General features: G+C 44.0%; 1 long non-coding RNA gene across 1 annotated transcript; it reads left to right on the top strand.

The window, feature by feature from the left end:
• The first annotated feature begins 881 nt into the window (after positions 1 to 881).
• On the top strand, positions 882 to 1,952 carry LOC146716752 (uncharacterized). Its single transcript, XR_014915722.1, has 2 exons — positions 882 to 1,068; positions 1,178 to 1,952. It is a non-coding gene; the product is annotated as an uncharacterized LOC146716752 (long non-coding RNA).
• The last annotated feature ends 10,751 nt before the right edge of the window (positions 1,953 to 12,703 follow it).

The raw sequence follows: 12,703 nt of genomic DNA, 5'->3' as shown, positions 1-12,703 counted from the left end.
GACAAGAATAGACCTGGAAAAATGTCAACTCTGCATACCTGCCTACAAACATCTCGGACGTATTGTGCATTATTTTTGTGTATTAGTCTTTACAAGTCCTGCCAAGGCTGGACTGGGACAAAAAATCGGCCCGGGCATTTTGACTAGAGACCGGCCCACCAGGATAAATGTGACGTCATTCAGGGGTAAAACCGCAAAGGATTCTGGGAACTTGTGGCAAGAGGTACTAGCGCACGCAGGCTTTCAATTGAACTCAGTTACACAGCGATAAAAAAGAAACCCAAAAAATGGCAAGAAGCTGTTGTATTATTAACTGCAATAGCCGGTCGCATGACAGCCACGGGAAGCCGACGGGTAAAGAGATCGGTTGTTATCGGATTACGTCGTTGAAGAGAAATTGTTCGAGCCATGTTTCCGAAGTAAGAGCCGACGGATGGTCTAGATATACCAAATATAACGTCTCAGAACCCTCCAGCTCACATGTTAGTCTGCTCCAAGCATTCCCACAAAGGTCAGAGTTTTGTAGTCGTTAAGACGTCATTTTTCTTAACATAATTGATGATATAGGTTACAAGCAAGTCTGGCGCTGAACAGAAATTGTCGCGCTATGCTCCTTTATTTATTGTGCATAAATAGTGAATTGTCCTGACACAATATTGTGTTTCGCTTCTGTTATTCTGGTACATTGACAAAAACATATACTTTTATTCACAGGATAAAACAGTTGTTTTGTATCACTAATAGCTAGGTTTCATTTGACGTAGACGTGACGTCGACGTAAAGCGCGAAATTTGACTGGCGGTCGGAAGTGAAAAAGATAAGCGCAAAATCACAGACAGACAGTACGCAAAATGCCTATGTGCTGTTGTGTTTACGGATGCTCCAGTAGGTCGACCCGAGAAACTGATAAACGGTATTTTAGGGTACCAAAAATAGCCCAACGAAGAGGAGAAAAATGGAAAATTCTAACCGAAAAACGTAGGAAAAAATGGATTTTAAATTTACGTTTACAGTCGGGAGGAGCAGAGTCTGCCAATGCCCGTGTCTGCAGCGACCACTTCGTCAGAGGTAATGTTATGTTTGCAAACGAACTTATTAGCATTAGGTTGTCGTTAAATTCTCGTTTACTTAGTGCTTTTAAGTTAGTAGTCTAATATTGACTTGATTGGGACTATAGGCTGCCCAAGTGCTTTGGATGACGAAGAGTCGGAGGACTGGGCTCCGACGGTCAATCTCGGCTACGAACGAAAACCCAGATCGGAATCAGTTCTCAAACGAGAGAAAAGAATGAAGCTTAAGGCAGAACAGCATCGATGTGCAGAGGCGATTTTGGATATGCAACAGACGGCTGAGAGCCCGGATTTGAGCCTACTTAATTAGGCTACTAACCCTGCCATACAATTGCAATGAGCTGCAATCACTTCTCCATCCTCCTTTGCAATTACCCAAGTCTTCAGAGGTGTCTCGTTAGACCTCTGAGAATGGTTTACCTTGAAACAAACAACTGTCACTCTAACGAAGTCCTAAGGATGTGGCATGTTTGTTGACGTTAAAGCCGCTACCGCTAACTGTTAGCGTGTTTAAGATAAAGCAATATAAGAACAAACACTCACCCTTGCAAACACCAAACTGTATCCATCACGGAGACGTTTTGTTCCAAGGTTGTGGACCCACCCGCTGACAAAAAAATTGTACGCCTCCAGACTCTTGAAAGCTTTCATTTGCTGCCTAGTGTAGTAAGAAGTCTGGAGGACCAAGTAGTTGGTGATATCCACAGCCTCGATAGTAGGCAAATCCTTTACTTCTGTGGTGTATTCGGACATTTTCAAAGAATACGGATCACGTCCGATATATTTTTTAACTATCTGTTTATATCTCTCCCGAGAAACGGGGTCTAAAGTTGCACAATAGCTGCTCTCCTGACTCTCCACAGTGTCCTCCATGTTTACTTCCGCCCTCCACTCAAAAATCGCGCTGCCTCCGCACGTCATCAGAACCACGTGACCGCAACCCAGCTATTGCCCAGTGCGATTACAACATACAATATTATTGTCACTGCTACATTTCTGTAATGCTACCAGAAATTATTTCCACTACTAATTAATTACCGTTGAGTTCAAAGGTTATATTAATAAACGGTTAACGAATGTGTATTTATGACGATGATTTGTGAGACTGGTAAACGTACCTTTGTTCGTACGATGGTCTGTCGTGCTACGCGGTGCATTTCAAGGTCCTGCACCCATCCATCGGTAAACTGTACCTGGGCTTGTTGCAGTGACCTGAAGTTACTAAACTTCATGAGTGTGTGCACTCACTCCAAGAACCGTATGATTATAAATCTGAGCGTGGTGAAAGTTGGGCAGCACGCTAACGTCTTTTGTCCACTCTGTGTGCTCGTAAGGGTCTGACCCTTTCACTCCTTTGATTTTTTCCTCGTATCTTTTCTTTGTCTTTTCGTCGAGTCAGTCTTTGTACGGACCGGCATTGTTCTCCTTTTGTTTTGTCCTTTTTTGTGCAGCAAAGAAAAACAAGAAGGTATTGGAACCGGAGAATGAACGTTTTGCGGTGCTGCAAATGCTTGCATTTGATGCGGTACTTGGATTGTTTTGCCACGAGTTCCCGGCATGCAATGCGCGAAAATCACGTGATTGCTAAACAAGGGGGCGGGTGAATCCGGCCTCCTCGGCTGTAATTGGTCCAGCCCAGAGTCGATCATGACCAATTGGCCAATCCAACACCTTTCATTATATATACCCTTCCTAAAAAAAAAAAAATCCATCGGCCCATAAAAACAAAAAATCGCCAGCGGCCCACCGGGCAAATGCCCGGTGGGCCGCTGGCCAGTCCAGCTATGAGTCCTGCCAACATATAGGAAGTTGAGATATTTATCTGCATATACTGAATGGAAAATACTTGTGCTTCAAAAACAGACCACATAACTGCTTTGAAATGGATTCATATACAAAATATTACTATTCTATAGTAATACACTAATGTCAACAATTAATAGTTAGTCAAAGTATTTAGAATAAGAACAATTTAGAACAATTTTCAGTCCGTTTGGCTCGACACCACCGAACAGAGGCAGCAATATAACATAGCTCACATTAACAGTGCAGTGAATCCTGCTTGTGCCGTGATATTCAGGACTGCAAACCGAGCAGCATCACTGACTTTCAGCTTGTTGTGTTTGTGGATATATGACTGACTTTAATTATCCACAAAATCATCACATTCTCTGTAAGATTAAGGTCGACTATCGAACGGCGCATAAAGTAAAGGCTTTAAAACAAAGTAAACGCTGAAAGTACAAACATCGCTAATGTCACATAACTTTGCTGACATGTGGCCAACAGCAATGTTTTAATGTTCTTCATTATTAAACATTTGCACATAAATAAGTGACATAATATTCAGTACTTACTTTTTAAAGTTTACTCTTTGGCCGCTCCGTTTCCACCGTTTTTTTCGGCAAAATTATCCACACCCACCGCCGCGCTATGAAGTCTGGGATATGTTGGGCCACAAAGTCTACACTTCAGGGAAATGAAGGACGCATTTGAGGGCCGCATTTCGAGCAGCCTTTGAATTAGGACAGGCTTCGTCACGTCGCTGTGACGTAATCGGCCTTAAAATGCGGTAAAGTCAACAGGTAACTGAATAAAACCTTCTTGCTGTATTAAGTTTCCCTGACTGTCTGATATATGCAGCACAATGAGTGTGTTTAGGGATTAATAATCCAACTGGTTCCAGTTCTGAGATGATGCTGACTTTGTGTATCTGGTGATACAGAGTACCAGTATGATACTAGCGGTAAATTAATAAGCTGTCTTCCTCACTGCAGAAAAAGTCTAGCAGTCATTTTTGTTTAAGGCAACATTAGACTCAACTGCTTTTCTACATTTGCTCCACCTTTGTCTAGCATTTTTTGCATGGGTGCATCCAGGCTGGTGAGCTGCTATTTAGAGTGGACTCAAATGTTATTTTTGAAAAACAGATTCTTTTTTCTTTGTTGCTGTGTTGACAAGCGCTATTGGATGTATCAATTATTATATTAAATGTGTACTATATGACATGTGTATGCCCTTAATTGGTGCTAATTAAAAACATCTTTTTGTTTAAGTGAGTACTTTGTATATTTTTAGGGAAAGGCTGTTCATCTTCTGGTCTCATTGTCAGTATTTCGCCTTTCTTTTCATCAATCCTTCCTCCATTCCTCTGCTTTTGTCTCCACGTTGGACCAATATAGATGCTTAATGAGCCGTAAAATATAATTCAGAAATGATAGTTGTCTGAAAGAGATGGAGAACAAGAGCGAGGGAAAGAGAGATGGAGAGATGGGAAGACAAAGATAGTTTACTGTCAACAGTGATCACATTTCAGTAAAATCTTCTCTTTTCAAAGTGGTGCGTAGCATCTGAACTATTCCAAAAGATGGGATCAGGATCACAAAAAAGTACAGAAACAACAGAGCAGGGCTGTATGTCATGTCGTCTTTACCTAGACCTTTGCTGAAGGAGAACGTTGAGATACTACTACTGAGCTTCCCACATAGATGCAAATAGCCTGAACCTCAGAACCATAATTTTCTGTTGAACAATAATAAATGATACAGAATCTGTCCCACACCAGCCGAAAACCGATGGCTGATTCTAAATTTCATGGTATTTTGAATCAAGTGCAAACTGCTTTTGATTGCACTAAACTGGGACTTTTATTTTTTTATTTATCTATTTCTGGACAGTGAAGAGATGGACAGGAAAGCGGGAGACACACAGCAAAGGGCCTCAGTCAGACTCAAACCCAGGCCGCTGCTCTCTGGTCACTGAGCTAAAGAAGCACTTCAAGCTTTGATTTTTAAACTGAATTCAAATAACCGATTATACAACCCTCACATCTTAACAGCCCTTCAGCTCGGTTCTGTTGAAAGACTCTTCCTGTTAAAAGTGAGGTCTTTCTTCTCACTGTCACCAGCTGCTAGTGTGACAGGTTGAATGACTATTGCATATAAAACTGTTTAGTTAATACTAATTCATATCAGTTGATATAAGGACGAAAATAATGTAAATATGGTAAGAAAATGGTTAAGAGTTTATTATTTTTCATGTTATATTAATGGCTTTCATGTTACTTAAGAGAACTGCAATCTATACATCAGTGATCGGCTAGTAAGCCTTTTCTGGGATCGATTAGTAGTGTCTCTATTCTCCACTAGGGGGCTTTCGCGCGTTCTCCTCACTGCAATAAACTACTGCATGAGAGACGCAAGTCATAATCACTCTCGTGATTCTTTTCCCCCTGTTTTCAGGTAAAAGTGTTTAAAAGTTGATATATTTCCAATGTGTACACTGTTAAGATATTTAAGAGGTAATCCTTCATTGTTTTGTAAGCGTTAAAAGCATTACATTGCAGTTTTGTGCACATATACGTGGCGGTTTTGAGCTGTGTTTTGTACTGTGTAATGGCCATTAAGATAACGGCAGGAGCTAAAAACACCGCGATTGTCAGCCATTTTGTCAGGAAACCTGCTCAAGTATATGTATAGTAAGCACTTTAGTATTTCGGTTTATTATTTAGTGTTTTTCTTCCACCATGTGACATTTAGCAGTACAGAATGTGAAACATTCCTGCTCATTTTGACTGCAATAAACTACTGCATGAGAGACGCAAGTCATAATCACTCTCGTGATTCTTTTCCCCCTGTTTTCAGGGGTGTAACATTTGGAGGCACCGCTGGGATAGCTGCTTAGATGTCCGGTGTCCACAATCTGCACATCGTAGTCCAAGCCAGCTAAATCCCCCCACTACAACCCAGGCAGACTGCAGCGAGGAAAGTGTTGCTGTCGAGGCGAACTGGTAGCTGTGTTTCCTGAGGCCAGCCAGAGATCATCAGGGGCTGCAAAAGCGACTCCGCTCAGCGTCACCCGTACATGCAAAATTCTTCCAGCCTACTGCCACAATGTCTTCGGTGGAAGAGCTGCGAGAAGAGGTTGTGCGTGAAATGCACACTCTGTCCAAAGACCAACTAGTGTCAATCTGCGAGTTCCTTGGCATTGCAGAGAAAATAGATGTTAGCAGAAAAACACGACTGTCACTGCTAACACACATCCAAATACACATTGAGAGAGAAGGTATAACAGTACTTGAGGATGAAGGAATGTCAGAACTGTTGTTGCTTAATGATAAGATTGCTGAAATAATGAAAGAGACAATTGTTGAGACTGAACCAAATGCAAATGAAGAGGGTGATTCAGGACACAGAGAGCAACCAAATACTGCAACCTCACTGGTAACAGAGACAGCTAATGCAGTTAACACAGCGGTTATTTCTCACTCCCAAGGTAATCGCTTTGTCCCTAACTCATCTGTGTCAAGTACCCCCCAACGACCAAGCCCTTACTGGCAGAAAGATTTCAAAATATCAGGCCAGATATAGGAGCGGTGCTGAGCAGGATCAATGTCCACAAGGCTGCAGGCCCTGATGGCATCCCCGGGCGTGTTCTCAGAGCGTGTTCTGGGGAGCTTGCAGGAGTGCTCACAGACATATTCAACCTGTCCTTGGCCCACGCTGTGGTACCGGCCTGCTTCAAATCCACCTCCATCGTCCCGATACCCAAAAACTCCAACCCATCTTGCCTCAATGATTACCGCCCAGTAGCACTCACCCCCATCATCACTAAGTGCTTAGAGCAGCTGGTCCTAGCACACTTCAAATCCTGTCTCCCCCCCACCCTGGACCCCCACCAATTCGCATACCGCCAGAACAGGAGCACAGAGGATGCAGTCTCCATCGCACTGCACTCTGTCCTCTCACACCTGGACAACAACAACACCTACGCCAGAATGCTGTTTATAGACTTCAGTTCAGCATTCAATACAATCCACCCCTCACAACTCATCAGGAAACTGACAGACCTGGGCATCAGCTCCCTCATCTGCAAATGGTTACTGGACTTCCTGACCAACCGCCCCCAACACGTCCGGCTGGATAACCACTGCTCATCTACCATCACAATGAACACCGGTGTACCACAAGGCTGTGTGATGAGCCCTTTCCTCTACTCCCTCTTCACCCACGACTGCAGACCTGCTGATGGTTCCAACACCATCATTAAGTTTGCAGATGACACCACGGTGATTGGCCTCATCAGTGACAACGATGAGGCCGCCTACAGGGAGGAGGTGGATCGTCTGGCTGAGTGGTGCGACAGAAACAACCTGCTGCTTAACACCGAGAAGACCAAGGAGCTCATCGTGGACTACAGGAGGAATGCTGACCCACATCCACCCATCCACATTAAGGGGACGGCTGTAGAGCGTGTGAGCAGCTTCAAGTTCCTGGGAGTCCACATCTCCGAGGATCTCACCTGGATGACCAACTGCTCCAAGCTGGTCAAGAAGGCTCACCAGCGCCTCTTCTTCTTGAGGACTCTGAGGAAGAACCATCTGTCCTCAGACATCCTGGTGAACTTCTATCGCTGCACCATCGAGAGCATCCTGACCAACTGTATAACAGTCTGGTACGGGAACTGCTCTGCCTCGGACCGGAAGGCGTTGCAGAGGGTCGTGAAAACTGCCCAGCGCATCGCCGGAGCACCACTTCCTGCCATAAAAGACATCTACAGGAAGCGGTGTCTGAAAAGGGCTGGGAAAATCATCAAAGACCCCAGTCACCCATCACATGGACTCTTCACCCTCCTGCCCTCTGGGAGGCGCCACAGGAGCCTCCCAGAGGGCAGGAGGGTGAAGAGAAAGTCAAAGGAGACTCACTAAAGCTTTGTGTTTGCAGTGATCCAGAGTAGGATGGCACAGTTGGCTCCTTCAACTTGAATGGGCTCAGAAAAAACTGACCCCCTCCTCAGAGGCTGGAAGCATTTTGTTTTTCTAATGGAGGCTAAATCCTTGTGTTCAGCTTCCTCCTATAAAATGTTTGCAATTTTACTTAAAAAAGAATAAAATAAGACTTAAATATGTTTACCCAACATGAAGAAGCATGCTACGCTCACTAGTGTCCACAGTGATTGATGCTCTACCAGGTGCACACGGACCAGACCATCAACAAGAAGCTCAGTGAGAAGGCAACAATTGTTGTGCAGTTATTAAGAAATGAAAGAAATATTAAATTCCTATAAATCACCTTCTGTCTTGAATTCCATCCTATGAGGTAATTATGTTCAAAACAAACTTTATTTTCTAGTAAGAATGTACTGACTTTACTCACATATGTAGCACATATGTAAATCTATTGTCTGTTGCTACGTTGCGGACGGGGCCTCCACACCTAAACAGGAAAATGAGTCATTGCTGTTGTGAGCTCCAGTCAATATTACAGGCTGTGGTCAGCTGACCTGTGGTGCTGCTCCGACGTGCTCTTTGTGGATTTACACAACTAGATGTAAGCAGATGTTTCACGGGCTGTCTTAATACCAGATGGTAAATGAAACTAAGCGTTATCAGCCTTGCACGTGTCCTGTCTACAGGAAGCGGTGTCTGAAAAGGGCTGGGAAAATCATCAAAGACCCCAGTCACCCATCACATGGACTCTTCACCCTCCTGCCCTCTGGGAGGCGCTACAGGAGCCTCCGGACTAAGACCACCAGGTACCGGAACAGCTTCTTCCCCACAGCTGTCAGACTCCTGAACTCTGCCTCCTGACATCTGACCCATGTTAACTCATGGACTGAACATACACACACCCACAATGGACAACTGTACCCTCAAACACACAATAATAACATGGACTGAACCACCACTCACAACCACTAGCACTTTATAGCCTCTGTAGAAACTATCTACACCCTCACTTATCTTAACTGCACTACTGTATAGCTCTGTGTAAATAATCATTCTGTACATACGATAATCTTTAATCCTACAACTGTTTACAACTTGCATAGTTCCCATTTCTGTATAGCTGTATATCCCAGATTCTGTAAAGTTATTTATTTCATATTCTGTATAGTTTTTCATATTTATATCCTGTTCATATCCTGTACATAGCTTGTACTCACTACAGCCTGTACATACTTATAGTTAGAGAATATTCACAACATACTTCATACCGTGTACATTATAACATACCATAATAGACCCATTTCTGTAATATACTCACATGTCTATATTATTGCTAATATATATTGTAATATATCTATATCACTAAAGCACTTCTGGATGGATGCAAACTGCATTTCGTTGCCCTGTACCTGTGCATGTGAAATGACAATAAAGTTGAATTCTATTCTATTCTATTCTATTCTATTCTATTCAGATTGGCGAACCAGGTCAAAAAGACAAACTGACATTTCCCAGTCTTGCTCACCAGATCGAAAATGGACTGAGCAGAGGTTACTCAGAGCTTGACATTGTAGATGCTGTCATCAGAGCTATCTTGCCAGGTCTACAACTACGCAGCTATTTGGAGGGAAAAGCTCAACTCACCCTTCCGACTCTACGCCGCATACTGCGCTCCCATTTCCAGGAGAAGAGCACCACCGAACTGTATAAACAACTTGCCTCTGAGGTACAGACCCCAAAAGAGACTGCTCAAAGCTTCCTGATGAGAGTTTTAGATCTAAAGCAGAAAGTCTTATTTGCTTCCCAAGAATCTGAGTCAGGACTCAAATACGACCCAGCTTTAGTTCAGCGTATGTGTTTGCACACCATACTCACAGGCTTCCAGAGTGACAGTGTCAGGATAGATATGCAGCCACTCCTGTTAGACTCTAAGACACCTGATGAACTCCTGTTAGAGAGGTTAAATATGGCTTGTGCCAATGAGGCAGAAAGGAAAAACAAGAAGAGATGTTTAGCATCACAGACTGCTACAAGTGTGAGTGCAGTGCAGTCAGATGATGTGTCACCAGCTAAGAACCCTGTGAAAGAAGTTAAAGCTAAGATACCACCCGAGCTTTTAACTGAGTTAGCGGAGCTTAAGACAGGTGTAGCCTCCCTGAAAGGTCTCAGTGCAGAGATAGCTCAGATTAAAGAGACTCTACAACAGCCGGTGGCTGGTCCTCAGTCATATGCCCCACCACCAGTTATGCAGTATGATAGGGACCAGCAGTATTATAGCTTCCAGGGCCCCCGTCAAAGGCCACCACCCCCTCAGTATCCTGTACAGCACTACACAGGTAGTCCAGCCCGCCGTGAGAGGAGGTGCCACATCTGCCAGCAGAATGGAGTCAACGAGCGCTGCACCCACTGCTACCTCTGTGGGAGTAGAGAACACTTTCAGGCTGGATGTAGAAGCAGAGGTATGAGACCATATAAAGAGAAACATTTAAACCAGCAATGGTTACCACCGAGGGACGAGTGTTAACCATGCCCATCATCCACAAGTCCCAACATTGCTCCAACTGTAAACAAGAAAAGTCAGGCATGAGACAGTGTTCAGCATGTAAAAACGCACTTTATTGTTCAAGAACATGCCAGAAACAACACTGGAGACAACATAAGAGACAATGCACTGGCTTAAAGACTAAGAAAGAAAATGAGACTGTCCAGGTACCACTGTCGCCAGCTCATGTAAATTATTCCCCTCACAAAGTCACATCTCTGGTGGGCAGGCAGTGTCTGGTTGAGTGTTTCCTGGACGGCCACAGGCTTCAAGCTCTATGGGACTCAGGCTCACAGGTATCAATCATCGATGAGAAGTGGAAAAAGGACTATCTGCCACACACAGAGCTGAGAGATGTAGCAGATATTATGGACACATCTGAACTCACCCTGACTGCAGCAAATGGGACCAACATGCCATATCTTGGGTGGGTTGAGACAACCTTCCAACTTGTTTCCGGAACGGAACAAACTGAGAAATTGACCATCCCCATGTTGGTAATGAAAGGTTTTCAGCTCACATGCCCTATTATAGGCTACAATGTAATTGAATACATTGTGAATAAGACTGACCAAGCTAAACTGTACAGCACAGTGAGAAAAGCATTTCCCAGCCTCAAAAGACACAAGGTGAAAGCTTTTATACAGGCTGTTAGTGCAGATGCAGTTGACGAGTACAAAGTGATGACAAAGAAAAACTGTATTACTGTACCTAAAAAAAGCCACATGCATGTTGAGGGTCGTATAGCAGCAGGACCATTTAAACAAGACATGGTCATGATATTTGAGCCAGACTTAAACCCCCAGTGGCCAGACGATCTTGAGTTTTTTGACACTTTGGTTAAAGTTAAGAAGGGTACTTTACCCGTCATAACAGTAGGTGTTTCTAACCCAACTGACCATGAAATTGTCATTCCAGGCCGTACATTAGTTGGCTCGGTTCAGACTATTACAGCTGTTTTACCTGCCCAGGTGTTTGAAAAAGCCACATCTGTAGCTACTGTTAACCAGACAAATACACAAGCCCAGTGTAGCGCTAGTGAAGAGTGGGACCCACCTGTAGATCTTAGCCACCTGGGTGAAGAGCAGAGAGTATTAGCAAAACAGATGCTCAGAGAGGAATGCCAGTCTTTCTCTAAAACAGACAATGATATAGGCTGTATTGAAAAACTGAAAATGACCATATCACTCAAAGACTACGAACCAGTCAAACGCACATACCTGTCTGTGCCACGGCCGCTCTACCAAGAGATGAAAAGTTACCTGCATGATTTAATAGCACAAGGCTGGGTCAGGAAGTCAGACTCGTCATACTCCTCACCAGTTGTTTGTGTTAGAAAAAAAGATGGTACTTTAAGACTGTGCATAGACTACAGAGACCTGAATCGGAAAACCCATCCTGATCGCCAGCCCATCCCACGCGTCCAGGACATTATGGACAGTTTGGGTGGAAACTCCTGGTTTTCGCTTTTAGATCAGGGGGAAGCGTACCACCAGGGGTTCATGTCAGAAGAAAGTCGTCCACTCACTGCTTTTGTGACCCCCTGGGGATTATATGAGTGGATTCGCATCCCCTTTGGACTTATGAATGCCCCTGCAGCATTTCAGCGCTGTATGGAAGAGTGCCTGGATGGGCTGCGCGACAACATCTGCATCCCCTATCTGGATGACACATTAGTTTACAGCAAAACGTTCAAAGATCACTTGGAGGACGTGAGAAAAGTGCTCCAGAGATTGAGAGGCTTTGGTATAAAGCTTAAGCCAAGTAAGTGTGACATGTTTAAGTCTGAGGTGCGCTATTTGGGCAGAATAGTGTCTGCAGAGGGCAGTAAAGTGGATCCTGCAGATTTTGAAGCAGTCAAAGCACTCAAAGGTATAAAACCACAAAATGTTGGTCAGCTCAGAAAAATGTTAGGCCTTCTCTCCTACTACAGACAATACATAAAAGACTTCTCCAGAAAAGCAGGTTGTTTGTATGAACTGTTAAAAGCTGACAAAACCACAGAGAACTCAGACACCACAAAAGGGACAAGGGCAAGACCAAAGAGAGCCAGTCAAGTTGTGCCCTCCTCAAAACAAATCGTGTGGACTGACCAGCATCAACGTGCGCTTGAGGAACTAATAGACTGTTTGCTCCACCCACCAGTGCTGGGGTTCCCAGATTTCACACAGCCGTTCATCGTACACACAGACGCCTCACACAAAGGGCTAGGCGCAGTGTTGTACCAGAGACAAGATGGTAAGCTGCGAGTTATTGCTTATGGCTCCCGTACTCTAACAGCGGCTGAAAAAAACTACCACTTCCATGCAGGAAAACTAGAATTTTTAGCATTGAAGTGGGCTATCACTGACAAATTCAGAGACT

Source organism: Copadichromis virginalis, linkage group LG2, assembly GCF_057382275.1.
Source record: "Copadichromis virginalis isolate Kocher_CV1m ecotype Utaka linkage group LG2, C_Virginalis_male_GT1.1, whole genome shotgun sequence".
In the NCBI taxonomy this organism is placed as follows: Eukaryota; Metazoa; Chordata; class Actinopteri; order Cichliformes; family Cichlidae; genus Copadichromis; species Copadichromis virginalis.
This window is presented reverse-complemented; position numbering and strand designations above follow the sequence as displayed.